The following is a 19,915-nucleotide window of genomic DNA, read 5'->3' on the forward strand; positions in this document are numbered from 1 at the left end:
TAGCGCTCACTCAAAACGATTGTTTGATTCAGAAACCACCAAGCAATCCAGAGAAGAGCAAATCTGACTGGAAACATAGTTTCATTACAGTATATAATAAAGGAAACCACATCATTCGTAAAATATTACATAAATATTGGTATCTTGTTAGGAACGATCCCATTTTAAAAGATCTAGTCCCCCTGAGACCAAATATAGTGTTTAGAAGGGGCAAAACTATAAAAAAAAAATAGCATAGCGCCCAGTCTGTTGAGGAATGAAAATATTTATACTGTACAGAGGCCTGATAAAGAAAATTGGGAATCTTTAAATGCGGGAACAAAAAATTTTATTGTTGTAGAATTATCAACTTTGACAAGAGAGCCCCAAACGATAAAATAGCTCAGGTTACTGCAAATGTGGTTCTGAATTTCTTATATATGCAGTCACATGTAACTGTGGGCTCAGTTATGTGGGACGCACAGTTCAGACCTTGCGGAACCATATGAACGGCTACAGGCATAATGCCAAAACAATATCAAGAGAATATAGTCGGCACTCCGTATAGCTAAGGTGGTGCACGAGGAAAACAATGTTTCTAGGAAAAGCAAATCCCGGCACTCACGTGTTGATGGTTGATTCATGCATTCCACAACTCACAAGACGCTTCAGCCAGTCCAAGGCTTTTTTCAAAGCCTTGGACAGGCTGAAACGTCTTGTGAATTGTGGAATAAATGAATCAACCATCAACACGTGAGTGCCGGGATTTGCTTTTCCTAATGCCAAAACAGGCTTTCTCAAGCAAAGTCTATCCAAGTGTAGCACCCTGAGGATTCGGCTGCTACAGGGGTATTGCACCTCAACCCAGAGGTGTGATATTCCACTCCCGGGTAAGGAAGGAGTGTGGAACTGAGCTCAGATAGACTGCATGCACTACATACATCCCATTCCAGAGGAGCAGGCCGACGGTACTCCCACTTAGAAATGTGCAGGTACAACCGAGCCTGTTCCTGGCTGGAGTGGGAGGGGGGTGGTACATCCCATGTAGTGTAGGGGCAGATAGGGGGAGCAGTCTGGGTAGTGATAGGAGCTCATTGGGTGCTGGTCACCTGAGCTCACACATAGAGGGATATATAAGGAGGGCACCAACTTAGATCAGGGTCAGACGCTGAGAACAAGTCAGTTGGAGAGGAGAGAGAAGGAAACAGCAGCCCTGGAGAGAGAGAGAGTGGAGCAGAGAAAGACCCAGAGGGGGAAGACTGAAGGGACCCAAGAACCCAAATTAGAGCACCGGGTGAGGAGTCAGCAAGAGGGTACCGGAACCCAAGCTGGTGGGGGCAAAAACAATCCCCAGCCAGAGACCGGAGACCGTGGGCAGTGTCTGTCACGGTCACCCACCACATTCACCCCGAAGGCACACCACATGAAGGGTCAGGGAACCCAGGGCCAAGGGTGTCCCAAAAGAAGGCCCGAGGGAGCTGGACCTAGGTGAATCCCTGGTGGGGACGGCTGAAGAAAGGACAGAGGGAGAGCTCAGGGCCACGCTCCGGACTTGTTTGGGGGTTGGCCGGATCCAGGACCTGGTGGACGCAGCACGGCTCGGGTGGTCACTAGCAGCTGGAGTGACCAGTACAACATCAGCAGTAAGTAAACACCCTTAACTGCACAACCCGAGTCTGTCTTCATTGCCGGCTGCATCGCACCACCACAACCCCCATCCTCTGCGCCTGTCCCCTCTGAGGCTATACCCCTCCCGTTGGGGGTTATCTCACCAAGCTGCGCACCCACCATCAGCCTCAGCGGACCCTGCAGCAGCGGCGGCCACAGTGACCGCATCACAACGGGTGGCGTAGTCGACACAAAAGAACTTTAATAACATCTGTAGGACTGCCACATAACACTGAGCTTGACGCCCTGGGCACGGGACCGGGTCACAGCCGCTCGGAGACTACAACCCCCCCCATCTGATCCGGTGCCGGGTATTCCCCTCAAAAAGGAATATGTCCCAGGGGGCGCGTCACAAGCACATCACATTAGTGCATAATAAAAAATTTTGATTCTATAGTAGTCACACCGCTTGAACAGATCCCTGCAGGTATCAGAAATAGAAGAGCCACCCTTAATTTCAAAGAATACTTCTGGATTTATAAACTAGGGAGTCTCCATCCGGACAGTTTAAATGAGGTTGTAGAGTCTGTCTAATACCATCCTTTAATAGTAGATGGAATCAATCACCCACAGCCAAAATAAAAATCCTGTTAGTTTCAGATATACTGTAGGTACGTATATTTCGAACTTGTGATTGATAATTTGTTGCAACTCTAGTAGGGCTTTCCTTATGAAATAAATTATATGAGTCCCCTATTTATTTCTATTTTATTTTTATTTATTTATTTATTTTCTACAAAAAAATTTTTTTTTTATATATACTTTTATTATTTATTCATTTATTTTTTATTTATTTATTTATTTTTCAATCTCAAAATGACAATAAACTATACAAACATAGTGTTATAAAACAGTTATTTACTAGCCATTATCAAAGCAAAACAGTTTCACATTTGCAATATTCTTTATTCACAGATGGAATATATAAAATATAAACAAATATAGCCCATGGTTTGAATTCACATTGGAGGAAAGGCTTTCGGACTTGAGGGGGGTCGTGCCATTTTAATATATTTATTCTATTGCAAAGGAAAGAAAAGAAAGAAAAAAAAAGAAATTTTTTATTTTTTAAATTATACATTTTTTTTTTTGCTTATTATCGTCCCTTTATTTATAATACATACATACATATATTTTTCTATATATCTAAAGGCCAACTATACAAAACATGAATCTATTTATGAATGAATATGAAGTAAATGGGGAATGCAAATGTAAAACTAAAAATCAAAAATGGTTCCTTTAGAGATCTATTTTATCAATCCAATACATCATATTGGGTTGTGAGAATCTCATTTTCACCTTGGTTATTCTCTTGGTTTTATTTTTGTATAGAATCCTTTCAATTAATTGTGTATTTCATGTGTATGCGGGTCATGTTTTGGATACTGGCAGGCTTTTTTTTTTATATGTGGTTGGGATGGAGTGTTCGTGCAGCCTGTATGCGGGTGGGAAGGTGTAGGCTGTTTGATATAATGAAGTTCAGCTCAATGCAGGGGGAGAGAGCCCCACCCCTTACTATACAAATAGGGTATTTAAAGCTTGTATATTGTATAGCTCAACATGCACCTGATAAAGAATCATAGAATCATAGAATGGTAGAGTTGGAAGAGACCTCCTGGGTCATCTGGTCCAACCCCCTGCTCAAAGCAGGATTCACTAAATCATCTCAGACAGATGTCTGTCCAGCCTCTGTTTGAAGACGTCCATTGAAGGGGAACTTACCACCTCTCGTGGCCGCCTGTTCCACTCATTCATCACCCTAACTGTCAAAAAGTTTTTTCTAATATCTAATCTGTGTCTCCTCCCATTCAGTTTCATCCCATTGCTTCTAGTCTTTCCTTGTGCAAATGAGAATAAAGATGATCCTTCTACAATGTGACAGCCCTTGACATATTTGTAGACAGCTATTAAGTCTCCTCTCAGTCTTCTTTTTTGCAAGCTAAACATTTCCAAATCCTGTAACTGTTCCTCATAGGACATGGTTTGCAGACCGGTCACCATTCTGGTCGCTCTTCTCTGAACTTGCTCCAGTTTGTCAATGTCTTTTTTAAAATGTGGTGCCCAAAACTGGACGCAGTATTCCAGATGAGGTCTGACCAAAGAGGAGTAAAGTCCGATAATGACTTCATGTGATCTAGACTGTATGCTTCTGTTAATACATCCCAGAATTGTATTTGCCTTTTTTGCTGCTGCATCACACTGTTGACTCATGTTCAGTCTATGATCTATTAGTATACCTAAGTCTTTTTTCACATGTACTGTTGCTTAGCTCTATTCCTCCCATTCTGTATATGCTTTTTTCATTTTTATTGCCAAGATGTAATCAGAGAGCAGAAACGCGTTGTGCCATTATATGCTTATATTTCAACCACTCATCCCTTGAGTGGTTTTTAATTCAAAATACATTTTTATATTTTGAACCTATGCGCCTATTGGAACGTTTCCGCTAAACTTACAATGGAGTCTCTATCATTATCCACGGGAGCGCCTCCGGTAATCTCTTGTCATAAAATTTGTTGTGCAATTGCCCCTGAGCATGCCAATACCCCATATGTGGGGAAAAAAACACTGTTTGGGCACACGGCAGGGCTCGGAATGGAAGGAGCACCATTTGACTTTTTGAATGTAAAATTTGCTGGCATAATTAGCGGACGCCATGTCGCATTTGGAGAGACGCTGATGTGCCTAAACATTTAAAACCCCCTACAAGTGACAACATTCTGGAAACTAGACCCCTCAGAGAATTTGCATAAATGTGTGGTGAGCACCTTGAATCCCCAGGTGTTTCACAGTAGTTTATAATGTTGAGCCATGAAAATAAAAAAAAAATAAAAAAACACATTTTTCCCACACAAATTTTTTTTAGAGCCATATTTTGCATTTTCTCAAGGGTAACAGGAGAAATTGCACCATTCAATTTGCTGTGCAATTTCTTTAGAGTGCACTGATACCCCATATGTGGGGGAAAACTATTGTTTGGGAGCACGGAAAGGCTCAGAAGGGAAGGAGCGTCATTTGACCTTTTGAATGCAAAATTTGCAGGAATAATTAGCGGATGCCATGTCACGTTTGGATAGCCCCTGATGTGCCTAAATAGTGGAAACCCCCGCCAAGTGACCCCATTTTGGAAACTAAACATCTCGGGGAACTTATCTAGATGTGTGGTGAGCACCCTGAACCCCCAGGTGATTCACAGAAGTTTATAACGTTGAGCCATGAAAATAAAGAAATCACATTTTTCCACAAAAATGTTTTTTTTAGCCCTAAATTTTGCATTTTCAATAGGGTAACAGGAAAACTTGCACCATACAATTTGTTGTGCAATTTCTTCTGAGTATGAAGATACCCCATATGTGATCAAAAACTATTTTTCAGGCATAGAGCAAAACTCAGAAGGGAAGAAGTGCCATATTGGAGTTCAGATTTTGCTGGACTGGTTTGAGGGTGCCATGTCACATTGGTGGAGCCCCTGTGCCAGATCAGCCAAACCCCCCATAAGTGACCCCATTTTACAAGCTACACCTCTCAATGAATTCATAAAGGGGATCATATTGTCGGCACAGGTGTGTAACAGTATTTTATACCATTGGGCAGTGAAAAAAATTATTACATTTTTACCAACAAAATTTTGTTTTAGATTTTACATTTTCACACTGGGAAATGGGTAAAAATAGCACCAAGCCCACCTTCTCAGAGGAACAAAGGTGCATGTTGAATAAACCTATATCCGCAGAGGAGGTCACCAATACAATTAAAAACTTGAGTCTAAACAAAGCCCCTGGCCCTGATGGCTATACTAACGAATTCTTTAAATTGCTGGTGGTGGAAATCTCCCCAATGTTGGTGCCAATCTTTATTAAAATATCTCAAGGTGATCCCATTTTTCCTTCCGCAAACATGGCATACATTAAACTATTATTAAAGCCAAACCTACATGTGTGACACGCAAACTACATTGTTTGTAAAATATAACATTTATTAGTCAATATACTAAAAGCCACATAATAGAGATAAAATAGGGAAAGGTAACACAAACAAAAGGACACAGGGGTGGGTACCAGCTATCACAGTTTACATACAACAAATCAATTCATTAGGACCAACCTCCATATAGATATACTGCAAGTATTTAAATAAAGACAACAGTAAAGTGCATAGTGCTAGCAGATTAACAGCAGCTCAGATTAGAGACCAGGTCAATGCCACACAGAGTTCTAGCAGCAGACACATCTCTACAACAACTGTTAAGAGGAGACTTTGTGCAGCAGGCCTTCATGGTAATATAGCTGCTAGGAAACCACTGCTAAGGACAGGCAACAAGCAGAAGAGACTTGTTTGGGCTAAAGAACACAAGGAATGGACATTAGACCAGTGGAAATCTGTGCTTGGGTCTGATGAGTCCAAATTTGAGATCTTTGGTTCCAACCACCGTGTCTCTGTGCGACGCAAAAAAGGTGAACGGATGGACTCTACATGCCTGGTTCCCACCGTGAAGCATGGAGGAGGAGGTGTGATGGTGTGGGGGTGCTTTGCTGGTGACACTGTTGTGGATTTATTTAAAATTGAAGGCATACTGAACCAGCATGGCTACCACAGCATCTTGCAGCGGCATGCTATACCATCTGGTTTGCGTTTAGTTGGACCATCATTTATTTTTCAACAGGACATTGACCCCAAACACACCTCCAGGCTGTGTAAGGGCTATTTGACCAAGAAGGAGAGTGATGGGGTGCTACGCCAGATGACCTGGCCTCCACAGTCACCAGACCTGAACCCAATCGAGATGGTTTGGGGTGAGCTGGACCGCAGAGTGAAGGCAAAAGGGCCAACAAGTGCTAAGCATCTCTGGGACCTCCTTCAAGATTGTTGGAAGACCATTTCCGGTGACTACCTCTTGAAGCTCATCAAGAGAATGCCAAGAGTGTGCAAAGCAGTCATCAAAGCAAAAGGGGGCTACTTTGAAGAACCTAGAATATAAGACATATTTTCAGTTGTTTCACACTTTTTTGTTAAGTATATAATTCCACATGTGTTAATTCATAGTTTTGATGCCTTCAGTGTGAATGTACAATTTTCATAGTCATGAAAATACAGCAAAATCTTTAAATGAGAAGGTGTGTCCAAACTTTTGGTCTGTACTGTATATTGGTATTTCCTTTATTTTTTATTCTGGAAAAGTGGAGTGGATTTGAGTTCTATATAATATATATTTTCTTTTTTTTATTTATTTATTTTATCTTTAAACATTTTTTTTTACTTTTTAGCCCCCTTAGGAAACTTGAACCTGGAATCATCCAATTATTTATACTGCTGTATACTCCAATACAACAATGTTGCAGTATACAGTAAAAGTAACAGTCTACTATGAATGCCAGCTACAGGCTTGTCTTCACAGGAACACTGTCAAGGGAGGTGTGAGATCCTTCAGCAGGCCCACATTTGCCTTGCCAACCTATTGGAACCCCTAGATCGTTTTGTGCTGGGGGAGGGGGCACAGGCTACGTGAAATGCCGCCTTCCCTGATTCAGGCGCTTTAAATGGTGCTGTCAGAGATTGTCAGTGGCATTTAAAAGGGAACCTGTCAGGTCCTCCATGCCCTCCAACCCAGCAGCATTCACCTACATATGAGCAAACTCCCTGCCTAACCAGCCCTGTATAATGTTATTGAGTGAAAACAAGGGATAAAAAAAAGCATTTATAATGTCCCCATTTGCTATGCTAATGAGGCCTTTGACTAGTTGATAGCGCGTTAGTTGCCCCAAACTAGTCAGTCCTCTTTCCATGGTTAGGCAGGGAATTTACTCATACACACGTGGTCAAAATTGTTAGTACCCCTCGTTTAATGAAAGAAAAACCCACAATGGTCACAGAAATAACTTGAATCTGACAAAAGTAATAATAAATAAAAAATCTATGAACAAATGAAGTTCAGACATTGCTTTTCAACCCCGCTTCCACAGAATTTAAAAAAAAAATTAAACTCATGAAATAGGCCTGGACAGAAATGATGATACCCCTGAAAATAATGTGACAAAAGGACATATTAAATCAAGTTGTGTCCACTAATTAGCATCACAGGTGTCTACAATCTTGTAATCAGTCAGTGGGCCTGTATATAGGGCTACAGATACTCACTGTGCTGTTTGGTGACATGGTGTGTACCACACTCAGTGGACCAGAAGAAGCAAAGGAAAGAGTAGTCTCAGGAGATTAGAAAGAAAATTATAGACAAGCATGTTAAAGGTAAAGGTTATAAGACCATTTCCAAGCAGCTTGATGTTCCTGTGACTACAATTGCACATATTATTCCGAAAGTTAAGATCCATGTAGCCAACCTCCCTGGACGTGGCCACAGGAGGAAAATTGATGACAAATCAAAGAGACGGATAATACGAATGGTAACAAAAGAGCCCAGGATAACTTCTAAAGAGATTAAAGGTGAACTTCAAGATCAAGGAACATCGGTGTCAGATCGCACCATCAGTCGTTGTTTGATCCAAAGTGGACTTCATGGGAGATGACCAAAGAGAACACCATTGTTGAAAATAAATCATAAAAAAGCCAGACTGGAATTTTCCAAACTACATGTTGACAAGCCACAAAGCTTCTGAGAGTATGTCCTATGGACAGATGAGACAAAAATAGAAGTTTTTGGCAAGGGACATCAGCTCTAAGTTCACAGATGGAAAAATGAAGAATATCAAGAAAAGAACACTGTCCCTACTGTGAAACATGGTGGAGGCTCTTATGTTCTGGGGCTGCTTTGCTGCATCTAGCACAGGGTGTCTTGAATCTGTGCAGGGTACAATGCAATCTCAAGACTATCAAGGGATTCTAGAGAGAAATGTGCTGCCCAGTGTCAGAAAGCTTGGTCTCAGTCGCAGGTCATGGGTCTTGCAACAGGATAATGACCCAAAACACACAGCTAAAAACGCCCAAGAATGGGTAAGAGGAAAACATTGGACTATTCTGAAGTGGCCTTCTATGAGCCCTGACCTAAATCCTATAAAGCATCTTTGGAAAGAGCTGAAACATACCGTCTGGAAAAGGCAACCTTCAAACATGAGACAACTGGAGCAGTTTGCTCATGAGGAGTGGGCCAAAATACCTGTCGAGAGGTGCAGAAGTCTCATTGACAGTTACAGGAATCGTTTGATTGCAGTGATTGCCTCAAAAGGTTGTTCAACAAAATATTAAGTTAAGAGTACCATCATTTCTGTCCAGGCCTATTTCATGAGTTTAATTTTTAAAATAATTCTGTGGAAGCAGGGTTGAAAAGCAATGTCTGATTTTCATTTGTTCATTTTCAAAGATTTTTAATTTATTATCACTTTTGTCAGTTTCAAGTTATTTCTGTGACCATTGTGGGTTTTTCTCTCATTAAACAAGGGGTACCAACAATTTTGACCACATGTGTACATAGGTGAATGCTGCCGGGTTGGAGGGCATGGGCGACCTGACAGGTTCAATTTAAAAAGTGAACAGCAACAGGCGAAGCTCAGCTCCACTCATTGCTGTCAAAAGCAGATGATGGCTGTGTAACACAGCTAGTGTCCACCGGCACTGATACATGCTCAGCTCCTGAGCCTCCATTAAAGACAGGGATCAAACCTTGGACTTAATCGTATGTCCAGGGGCAGACATATCATTGGTGCAACATGTGCAGCCTCACAGGGGCCCAGGAGGTAAGGGGGCCCATTTCTACCTCCAAGGGAGGTGCAATTTTGCATTTTTAGGAGCTCTTTGGTTGGAAAGGGCCCATATATTGTTCTTGCACAGGGGCCTTTTTCTGTTTGTGTCCGCCATTGCGTAGGTCATATGTCAGGATGAGGTTAAAAACCACATAGTGAGAATCATTAACAAAAAAAAAATGTAAAAAGCAACTGAGGATTTGCTTTTTCCCCCCATTAATTCCACATCCAAAAATAAAATGCAGTCTGTCACTCCTAATACTCAAAGTAAACAACTTATACCTTCATATAGGTGTCTTATCCTCTATAGAAATCATACCTGTTGCATAGATTTTACATAAAAACTGTTTTACTGTATATGTACATGAGGGGGCTTCAGTGCATTTTTGGTGTGGCCATGGGCTCAGTGAACCGTTCCATCCCCTCAATTACAATCCTCCGCACCTTATGTTGATTGATGGAATTCACTTTGGAGCCTTGCTTGAAATGAGTCCTCAGTCCCGCACACACTGACACAGCAGGAGCTGAGAGCACTCACAGTGTCAGTGTGAATGTACGTTCTCATCCCCTTCTCAGGGTTGCCAACTTACCTTTTTATTTTTTTGCTGGACAGATTCTCAAAAAAAAAAATCACAGGCAAACAATATTTTTACGGACACATTGGAAAACCATAATAAATCAATATGATTATAAGTGATCCATGTCTACAGCCCATAATTCTGATATAACGACATCAGCTACATTCACTGTGAACTGTAAAATAATGATAATTACAGTCAAAATAATCTGTAGAAGTTTCTTCAGGTTAAAAAAAATGACAGACGCCCTTATTTTTTTTCCGGAGAGGACAAAAATGTTCCCTCGGGTGCTCGTTGCTCGGTTCGAGCACATTGGAATACTCGCGTGCTCGACCCGAGCAACGAGCCCAATGTAAGTCTATGGGAAACTTGAGCATTTTTCAGGCTGCCCCCCGACAGTCTACAGAGGGCCTAAAAATTGCCCAAATCGATGGGAACAGTGCTCAAATGACATGGGAACAGCATGGGGAAGTGGGGAAGACCCCTGGAAGCATTTCTGACTCCCAGGTCACTACTGTGAACAATGTTGTCAAAGTATTACGCCACTTTTACCTACTCACAATAAAACATACAAGACAAATCCAAAGTGGATTTTCCTTGGAAAAAATGTTAAGGAACATTCTTTCCAGGGCAATGACTTGTATATAAGGCAAAATAAATAGCCCAAACCAAAAATGCTCCTCCACACCTTGGGCTATATTCACATGTAGCGTTTTTGATGTGTTTTTGCACTTTTGCATTGCTTTCGACGGTGAAAAATACATTCACATTTTAACATTTTACAACCTTATCTGGCCATGTGGTGTGTGAGATATCATCAGACACATCCTGTTTCATTTATGAAGGAGGGACTCTGAAAGTCACAGACTATATTCTAACAAAAGGGGGCCGGCCGTGTCCTGGTGTGCATTTTTTCTTGAAACCTTGGCTGGTGAGTACCATTGCCCTTTGCTATTTTCTAAAAATTCTGTCTATTGTTCTGGCTATGCTGTCTGTTTTTAATGTTAGAGTAGGGACTCGCAAAACCGTGAGGACCCTTGACGATGGGTTGCGAGCTTACGTATTTTGGCCAAAATATCAACTAATACCTCATATGATATTTTTTGCACTTTTTTTATCTGCCAGGGCACGGCCAGGCCCAGTAATGGTGACCTTGTGAGTTGGGGCTTCACAACTCTGCGATGCACGGATAGGGTGCCGGGCATCCCGCCTAGTCGAATAGTAGGGGCGTGTAATAGGATGCTGGCTAGGCACGGTGCCGCGAGTGTGTGAATTGCACCCTACTGCAAGTTTCATCTGTGTGCAGTTTTAGTGCTGGGCAGTCGCCCCTCCAGTGAGAGTGGATGAGGGCGATTGTTCATCAGCATTCTGCACCTGTGTTACCTCCTTCTAACAAAAGGGGGCCAGCCGTGACCTGGTGTGCATTTTTTCTTGAAACCTTGGCTGGTGAGTACCATTGCCTTTTGCTATTTTCTAAAAATTCTGTCTATTGTTCTGGCTATGCTGTCTGTTTCAATTTTTATACGGCCATCAGGCGGCCCTTACTATTCTTAAAGGGCCAGCAGTCGGCTTTTCTTTGTTGTTCCCATTATTAGAGAGTGGGTCTGCTATACTGTTATTGCATATGCAGTGACTGCAAGGGCTGCCAAAAATTTGGACGCACCCCAATACCCCTTTGAAGAGACATAGAGGACGACCTCAGTAAAAAAAATATGTTCCCATAATACAGGAGTGGGTCTCCTATAGTGGTAATGCCTATGCTGTGACTGCAAGGGCTGCCAAAATTTGGGAAAAACCCCAATAACAATTTAAAGACACATAGAGCAGGGCCACAGTAACGACAAACTCCCATTAGAAAGGAGCGGGTCTGCTATGCAGTTATCGGGTATGCAGTGAGTAAAGCGGCTGCCACAATTTAGGAAAAATGCCACTTGTCTGAGCAGTGGATACTGCAGACACCTTTTCAGTGCTGCTTGCTGCAGTGTTATCAACTCCCAAACGACTGATGAAGGTCTTACTGACCGAAACGTCTTTATTGAAAATGGAATTTCTATGAACAATAAAATAATTCAGTCTATGTGAAGAAGCAAGTGCCAAGTCTTTCTTACACTGTTTAAAGGATTGGGGTCCTACTTGTGCACCGAAGTATATCTGGAAGTGCAGTGATTGTTATCATAATTGCTAGGAGCACAGATCGGAGCGCAGATCGGAGCGCCACTTTAAGATTTGACTTGTCCCACAAAACACAATCTGACTCCCGACTACACGGACGGGTAAGAACATTATGGCTCCTGGGATTTGGCTCTTAAAAACACTTTTTTTTCTTGAAGTGTGAAAAAAGTGTCAAAACATAATAAAGTGATTATCGACCCGATCCGGCGCATGAAAGGAACACAATATTTATCAGGAACATTGAAAAAAAATGTAAAAAAAACCTAGACTGACAAAAAAATGACAGAATTGCTGTTTTTGTTTGTTTCAACCCCTCCCAAGTTATTCAGTTAGTCCCGTGCACCCCAAAAGGTGCAATTAGAAATAAAATTTATCCCGCAAAAAAACACCCTCGTAAACCTACGTCACATAAATGTTTTGCAACAAAAAAAATAGAAATAATAAAAATAATCATCATCACCAAAGTAGCGTCAGTGATGAATGGGGGTGAACCCTCCGGTACCGAAGTGGTTAAAGGAAGTGATGCTTATTTTCCACTTCTTCATAAGTCACTTATGCGTGTCTCTCCCACGTGATTAAGCCCCAGCCAATCAGCGTCCCCCAGCTACCTGTCCCCTCCGCGCCCGGCCGGCAGCCTCACTGTCACACACACTTCTCAATTTATAAACAAACAATTGCGTCCTTCCGCTTCTGCAGCGCCGTTCACTGATTGGTTGTAACACTTTAGGTGGGCGGAGCTATGTGGTGAAAGCGTATAGTTGCCATGCCGCCAACAGCTTCCGGTTTGTGTAACGTGCCGCCTTAATACAGCGGGAGCTGCGTCCTGTGCAGACCTGGGTGAGTGCGGTATATGCGTCTGTCACCGACCCGCTGTACATAATTCACACTAGGTTCCTCTGGGGCTTTGGTGCCTCAGTAATGTGCAGCAGCTGTGGTGTAGCCCCATGTAGTGCGCTCTTATAGGGGAATGCTGGGAGTGGGGAGTTGCCTTTATAGCAGTCTCCTTCATTCATTAAGACCTGAGCTTTATTGAAAGGGATTGTCCTGTTTCTCCCGACAGTGATCTGTGGTGCAGGAATAACAGGGCTGCCCCTCTTCAGCCCAATGCCCCCCCCCCCGCGGCCTGCCCCTCTCCAGCCCCCCCCCCCCCGCGGCCTGCCCCTCTCCAGCCCCCCCCGCGCGGCCTGCCCCTCTCCAGCCCCCCCCCGCGCGGCCTGCCCCTCTCCAGCCCCCCCCCCGCGCGGCCTGCCCCTCTCCAGCCCCCCCCCGCGCGGCCTGCCCCTCTCCAGCCCCCCCCCTGCGCGGCCTGCCCCTCTCCAGCCCCCCCCGCGCGGCCTGCCCCTCTCCAGCCCCCCCCCGCGCGGCCTGCCCCTCTCCAGCCCCCCCCCCGCGCGGCCTGCCCCTCTCCAGCCCCCCCCCCGCGCGGCCTGCCCCTCTCCAGCCCCCCCCCGCGCGGCCTGCCCCTCTCCAGCCCCCCCCCGCGCGGCCTGCCCCTCTCCAGCCCCCCCCCGCGCGGCCTGCCCCTCTCCAGCCCCCCCCCCGCGCGGCCTGCCCCTCTCCAGCCCCCCCCCGCGCGGCCTGCCCCTCTCCAGCCCCCCCCCGCGCGGCCTGCCCCTCTCCAGCCCCCCCCCCCCCCGCGCGGCCTGCCCCTCTCCAGCAGCCCCCCCCCCATGCGGCCTGCCCCTCTCCAGCCCCCCCTCCCCCGCGCGACCTGCCCCTCTCCAGCCCCCCCTCCCCCGCGCGACCTGCCCCTCTCCAGCCCCCCCTCCCCCGCGCGACCTGCCCCTCTCCAGCCCCCCCTCCCCCGCGCGGCCTGCCCCTCTCCAGCCCCCCCCCCCGCGCGGCCTGCCCCTCTCCAGCCCCCCCCCCGCGCGGCCTGCCCCTCTCCAGCCCCCCCCCCCCCGCGCGGCCTGCCCCTCTCCAGCAGCCCCCCCCCCATGCGGCCTGCCCCTCTCCAGCCCCCCCTCCCCCGCGCGACCTGCCCCTCTCCAGCCCCCCCTCCCCCGCGCGACCTGCCCCTCTCCAGCCCCCCCTCCCCCGCGCGACCTGCCCCTCTCCAGCCCCCCCTCCCCCGCGCGACCTGCCCCTCTCCAGCCCCCCCTCCCCCGCGCGACCTGCCCCTCTCCAGCCCCCCCTCCCCCGCGCGACCTGCCCCTCTCCAGCCCCCCCTCCCCCGCGCGACCTGCCCCTCTCCAGCCCCCCCTCCCCCGCGCGACCTGCCCCTCTCCAGCCCCCCCTCCCCCGCGCGACCTGCCCCTCTCCAGCCCCCCCTCCCCCGCGCGACCTGCCCCTCTCCAGCCCCCCCTCCCCCGCGCGACCTGCCCCTCTCCAGCCCCCCCTCCCCCGCGCGACCTGCCCCTCTCCAGCCCCCCCTCCCCCGCGCGACCTGCCCCTCTCCAGCCCCCCCTCCCCCGCGCGACCTGCCCCTCTCCAGCCCCCCCTCCCCCGCGCGACCTGCCCCTCTCCAGCCCCCCTCCCCCGCGCGACCTGCCCCTCTCCAGCCCCCCTCCCCCGCGCGACCTGCCCCTCTCCAGCCCCCCCTCCCCCGCGCGACCTGCCCCTCTCCAGCCCCCCCTCCCCCGCGCGACCTGCCCCTCTCCAGCCCCCCCTCCCCCGCGCGACCTGCCCCTCTCCAGCCCCCCTCCCCCGCGCGACCTGCCCCTCTCCAGCCCCCCCTCCCCCGCGCGACCTGCCCCTCTCCAGCCCCCCTCCCCCGCGCGACCTGCCCCTCTCCAGCCCCCCCTCCCCCGCGCGACCTGCCCCTCTCCAGCCCCCCCTCCCCCGCGCGACCTGCCCCTCTCCAGCCCCCCCTCCCCCGCGCGACCTGCCCCTCTCCAGCCCCCCCTCCCCCGCGCGACCTGCCCCTCTCCAGCCCCCCCTCCCCCGCGCGACCTGCCCCTCTCCAGCCCCCCCTCCCCCGCGCGACCTGCCCCTCTCCAGCCCCCCCTCCCCCACGCGACCTGCCCCTCTCCAGCCCCCCCTCCCCCGCGCGACCTGCCCCTCTCCAGCCCCCCCTCCCCCGCGCGACCTGCCCCTCTCCAGCCCCCCCTCCCCCGCGCGACCTGCCCCTCTCCAGCCCCCCCTCCCCCGCGCGACCTGCCCCTCTCCAGCCCCCCCTCCCCCGCGCGACCTGCCCCTCTCCAGCCCCCCCTCCCCCGCGCGACCTGCCCCTCTCCAGCCCCCCCTCCCCCGCGCGACCTGCCCCCCCTCCCCCGCGCGACCTGCCCCCCCTCCCCCGCGCGACCTGCCCCCCCTCCCCCGCGCGACCTGCCCCCCCTCCCCCGCGCGACCTGCCCCCCCTCCCCCGCGCGACCTGGCCCTCTCCAGCCCCCCCTCCCCCGCGCGACCTGGCCCTCTCCAGCCCCCCCTCCCCCGCGCGACCTGGCCCTCTCCAGCCCCCCCTCCCCCGCGCGACCTGCCCCCCCTCCCCCGCGCGACCTGCCCCTCTCCAGCCCCCCCTCCCCCGCGCGACCTGCCCCTCTCCAGCCCCCCCTCCCCCGCGCGACCTGCCCCTCTCCAGCCCTCCCTCCCCCGCGCGACCTGCCCCTCTCCAGCCCCCCCTCTCCAGCCCCCCCTCTCCTGCCCCCCCTCCCCCGCGCGACCTGCCCCCCCTCCCCCGCGCGACCTGCCCCCCCTCCCCCGCGCGACCTGCCCCCCCTCCCCCGCGCGACCTGCCCCCCTCCCCCGCGCGACCTGCCCCCCCTCCCCCGCGCGACCTGGCCCTCTCCAGCCCCCCCTCCCCCGCGCGACCTGGCCCTCTCCAGCCCCCCCTCCCCCGCGCGACCTGCCCCCCCTCCCCCGCGCGACCTGCCCCCCCTCCCCCGCGCGACCTGCCCCTCTCCAGCCCCCCCTCCCCCGCGCGACCTGCCCCTCTCCACTCTCCAGCCCCCCCCTCCCCCGCGCGACCTGCCCCTCTCCAGCCCCCCCCCCCCCCCCCCCCCGCGCGGCCTGCCCCTCTCCAGCCCCCCCCGCGCGGCCTGCCCCTCTCCAGCCCCCCCCCCGTGCGGCCTGCCCCTCTCCAGCCCCCCCCCCCCCCCGTGCGGCCTGCCCCTCTCCAGCCCCCCCCCCTCCCCCACTAGGCCTGCCCCGCTCTAGCCCCCTCCACCACGGCCTGCCCCCCTATCCATGTGTAACAATAAGAATAAATTTATAAAATCCTTATACTCACCTGTCCGAAAATGTCCCCCGCTCTAATCATCTGACCACTGACACCAGGGAGAATGAGCCGCTCCAGCTGCACTGAGCTCAGGAGCGGTGTCCTGTCATTCACTGAGCTCAGTGCAGCTCTGGGCCCTGCTCGCTGGAGCTGCTCATGCTTCTTGGCGTCAGCGGTCAGAGGATTACGGCGGGGGACACCTCCGGACAGGTGAGTATAAGGATTGGCAAGGCACAGATCTGGCCAAGGTTACAAAAGAATTTCTGCATTACTCAAGGTTCCTAAGATCACAGTGGCCTCCATAATCCTTAATGGAAGAAGTTTGGGACCACCAGAAGTCTTGCTAGACCTGGCTGTCCAGCCAAACTGAGCAATAGTGGGAGAAGAGCCTTGGTGAGAGAGGTAAAGATGAACCCCCAAGATCACTGTGGCTGAGCTCCAGAGATGCAGTAGGGAGATGGGAGAAAGTTCCAGAAGTCAACTATCACTGCAGCCCTCCACCAGTCGAGCCTTTATGGCAGAGTGGCCCAACGGAAGCCTCTCCTCAGTGCAAGACATATGAAAGCCCGCATAGAGTTTGCTCAAAAACACATGAAGGACTCCCAGACTATGAGAAATAAGATTCACTCGTCTGATGAGACGAAGATAGAACTTTTTGGTAATAATTCTAAACGGTATATGTGGAGAAAACCAGGCACTGCTCATCACCTGCCCAATACAATCCCAACAGTGAAACATGGTGGCGGCAGCATCATGCTATGGGGGTGTTTTTCAGCTGCAGGGACAGAACGACTGGTTGCAGTTGAAGGAAACATGAATGCGGCCAAGTACAGAGATATCCTGGATGAAAACCTCTTCCAGATTTGGCCGAAGGTTCACCTTCCAATAAGACAATGACCCTAAGTACACAGCTAAAATAACAAAGGAGTGGCTTCAGAACAACTCTGTGACCATTCTTGACTGGCCCAGCCAGAGCCCTGACCTAAACCCAATTGAGCATCTCTGGAGAGACCTGAAAATGGCTGTCCACCAACGTTCACCATCCAACCTGACGGAACTGGAGAGGATCTGCCAGGAAGAATGGCAGAGGATCCACAAATCCAGATGTGAAAAACTTGTTGCATGATTCCCAAGAAGACTCATGGCTGTACTAGCTCAAAAGGGTGCTTCTACTCAATACTGAGCAAAGGGTCTGAATATTTATGACCATGTGATATTTCAGTTTTTCTTTTTTAATAAATTTGCAAAAATTTCTGCATTTCTGTTTTTTTTTTCAGTCAAGATGGGGTGCAGAATGTAATGAGAAAAAAATGAACTTTTTAGAATTTGCCAAATGGCTGCAATTAAAGAGTGAAAAATTTAAAGGGGTCTGAATACTCTGTACCCACTGTACATATGAGAAAAAATACGCTGATCAGCACTGCCTCATAGAATAACATTGGTCTGAGTGCAATACCTTTTTTTTTTTTATATCAGATTGCACTTGTTCGATTTATACGGTCGTGTGAGCGAGCCCTTCTTGTAAAAATCCTTTTTGCTGCCTTCGATACAGATGCGTGTAGTCCATTGTCCACAGAGAACATAAAGTATACACCTTAAGATATAACTTTTAATAGATATTTTAAAAGATAATAGCAATAATTCAGGACAAAAATTCAGATACAAGTATGGGGAAGGAAAGGCAATGGGGCAGCACAAAATGGCATGCAGACTAACCTTATAGGCCCTAAGGGAGGAATGCCCTACCTAACAGCGGAGTAATCACCCTAATGTGTCGGCGTGGTGTCCCCGCTCCACGGAGGCTGTCCCTTGCCTGTTCCTATACAGACTTTCTCTGAAGTTTAAAACTTCCTTGGATTTCTGCACTAGAGAAGAGAACCTAAAGGTATCAGTTGAAAAATATCAGCTTACTTTGAAAGATCGTAAGCACAAACGATTTTTAAGAGATCTTGCCGACTTTAAGGATAAACAAGCTTATCCTGCTCTCTCCAATAAACCGGGTGGCCCAGCTGATATTTCATCCTCGGATCTAGAATTGTCTGACACTGAACATTCAAGGAGGGAAGTGTTCAGGTCTGTGACTAGATCTAGAGGTCATGGGAGAAGAGGCCAGAATAGGAGATGGTTAAGTCGAGAGCGTTTGGGTCAGGTACCCTCGTATTCCTCCTCTTCCTCCTCTTCCTCATTAGCATCTCCCTCAGGTACGACTTCTTTTTTAGAGAGCAGGGACAGTCGATATTTTTTACGAGATCGGACTGCAGCCTACAACAGATAGGGCACTCTGGGAGATCATCAGCGACCAAGGGATCAACGGAGACTTAACCAAAAGGTGGATAACTCCGATAGTACTATTATTAATTTATCATCACATGTCCTTACTGACACTGAAAGGAAAGTATTAAAGGCAGGCCTGTCCTTTGTACCTACTACTCGGTTTGATCCCTTTACCTGGGTAAAAGACTTAAATCTTTTTTTTGAGGAAGCTCAGATGGAAAAAATTCTTTACTCTGAATGACAAAGCCAAATGTCAACAATTGGGGATTGGGATGGATGAGCTCTCTGATGTCTATTTATTAACACATCTGGCTGATGAAAGTGCCCATGATGTGGGACAAGGCCCCTTCTCAGATTTGAAGCTAAAAAGCTCTAAATTGCCACCCCTGGGTGAAGTCAGTAGTATTGATATTTTTTCAACATTAGTCACTGAGGAGATTAAAAAGATCAACCCTAAATTACATAAAATCAATTCTAATCTTACTTTTGAAGAACGTAGAGCCTTACAAGATCTGAATAAGGATACCTCTCTGGTGATCAAACCCTCCGACAAGGGGGGTAATGTAGTTATCCTTGACTGTGATAGTTATGTGACAATATGTATGGACATCCTAGCGGATGCCACTACCTGCCAAACATTACGTAAAGATCCAACGATGGACTTTATGAGGACTCTGTCAAAAATACTTCAACAAGCCAAAACTGATGGGATGATCTCCAAAACTGAACTTTTATTTCTGCTCCCAATATATCCAATGATTGCAACGTTCTATGTGCTCCCAAAGATTCATAAGGGTTATCCACCTTTGAAAGGGAGACAGATTGTGTCGGGTACTGATGCCTTAAGTCAAAACTGTAGCATCTACCTGGAGCAGATTCTTAGACCATTTGTTACGGCTCTCCCCTCCTATCTTAGGGACACAACCGATCTTCTGTCTAAATTAGATGGTATCACTGTCGATCCAGGCACCATGTTAATATCTATTAATGTGGAAGCATTATATTCTAGTATCCATCATACAGCCGGCAGTGGAGTCTTTTAAGTACGAGAGGCAATCATTTCATCTCGCATAATAGATTTGTTATTCAACTTCTTGACTATGTGTTGAGACACAATTATTTTCTTTTTCATGGCAGGTTTTACCACCTGCTCAGGGGCACAGCAATGGGGAGCCCTTGTGCTCCCACGTATGCTAACTTGCTCCTGGGCTGGTGGGAGGACACGGTTGTTTTTCGGGATGGGGATGTCATCTGGGGCCCCTTTATTCAATTTTGGGGCCGTTATATAGATGACATCCTCATCCTTTGGACTGGTGATAAGTCATCTTTCATTGATTTTCATGCAATACTTGAATGCTAATAACCCAGGTTTAAAATTCACCTATGAAATAGGT

The 19,915-nt window shown here is 48.7% G+C and overlaps 1 protein-coding gene across 2 annotated transcripts in view; it reads left to right on the forward strand.

The window, feature by feature from the left end:
• Positions 1-12,809: 12,809 nt before the first annotated feature.
• Positions 12,810-19,915, forward strand: part of LRRCC1 (leucine rich repeat and coiled-coil centrosomal protein 1) — a 93,742-nt gene continuing 86,636 nt past the window's right edge. For both annotated transcript variants that reach the window (XR_012320167.1, XM_073679520.1), the window contains exon 1: positions 12,810-12,928. The gene's annotated coding sequence lies outside the window, so the exon portion shown is untranslated. The remainder of the gene's footprint in view (positions 12,929-19,915) is intronic.

The sequence above is a fragment of the Phyllobates terribilis genome, unplaced genomic scaffold (assembly GCF_046119375.1).
Source record: "Phyllobates terribilis strain yellow unplaced genomic scaffold, ASM4611937v1 Scaffold_4__5_contigs__length_816908805, whole genome shotgun sequence".
Classification (NCBI taxonomy): domain Eukaryota; kingdom Metazoa; phylum Chordata; class Amphibia; order Anura; family Dendrobatidae; genus Phyllobates; species Phyllobates terribilis.